The 647-nt window shown below is 45.1% G+C and overlaps 1 protein-coding gene and 1 long non-coding RNA gene across 2 annotated transcripts in view; both read left to right on the top strand.

The window, feature by feature from the left end:
* The window catches only part of LOC104960822 (DNA topoisomerase II beta), an 81,678-nt gene that overhangs the window by 39,900 nt on the left and 41,131 nt on the right, over window positions 1–647 (top strand). The window lies entirely within an intron of this gene.
* The window catches only part of LOC104960818 (uncharacterized), a 21,201-nt gene that overhangs the window by 4,007 nt on the left and 16,547 nt on the right, over window positions 1–647 (top strand). Inside the window, exon 3 of the long non-coding RNA XR_800021.1 lies at window positions 452–454. This is a non-coding gene — a long non-coding RNA (uncharacterized lncRNA). The remainder of the gene's footprint in view (window positions 1–451; window positions 455–647) is intronic.

Below are 647 nucleotides of genomic sequence, written 5' to 3'. Positions count from 1 at the left end.
GTGTGCCTTGGCAGTCTGAGCCTCTCCTGCTGATGTTCAGGTGTATATCAGTATGTAGTGTCTCTACTGGGACATGTCTCCATGCTTTAATGTTCAAAAAGCTCTTTATTGTTCTCATGCTGTCTGTGCTGCAGCACCTCTTTTCACCCTCTGTCTGAAACCAGAGCCCAGTCTGTCCTGATTGGTTAGCTGGCCAAGAATATTATTTAATATCTTAGCAATTTTAAATAGCCGTCACAAAAACATATATGGATTACTTATCAACATTACTCCAACTTCCCTTGACAGAACATTTTCGATGTATTTTCAGAAACTTGCTCCTAGAACAGCTTGTGTCCAATCCAGAGGCATTTAGACACAAAGTCAGAGGTCAGAGGTCACAGCAGTAGTTGTCATACGGACTGCCAAGTCTTTTCTCTTCTGTTGTCGTCTCGGTGAGTTTAGTTTGCAGATTGTTCAGCCGTGCCGCTCTATAAGCCTCCTGCTGACACCACGCTCAGAGGCAAAGCACTTATTAAACAGCCGCTCTGAACTCAGCAGCCGCTCACACATGACTTAACATTTCTGCAAGCACCTTGCTTTTTTGCATGGGAAGTGCTTAAAAACTAAAATCCAGCGGCGGCCGTGAGAATGTGTGGGTGGGGGGG

Source organism: Notothenia coriiceps, unplaced genomic scaffold (genome assembly GCF_000735185.1).
Source record: "Notothenia coriiceps isolate Sejong01 unplaced genomic scaffold, NC01 NC01_scaffold00032393, whole genome shotgun sequence".
In the NCBI taxonomy this organism is placed as follows: Eukaryota; Metazoa; Chordata; class Actinopteri; order Perciformes; family Nototheniidae; genus Notothenia; species Notothenia coriiceps.
Note: the sequence above shows the minus strand (reverse complement) of the source record. Positions and strands in the feature narration are given on the sequence as shown.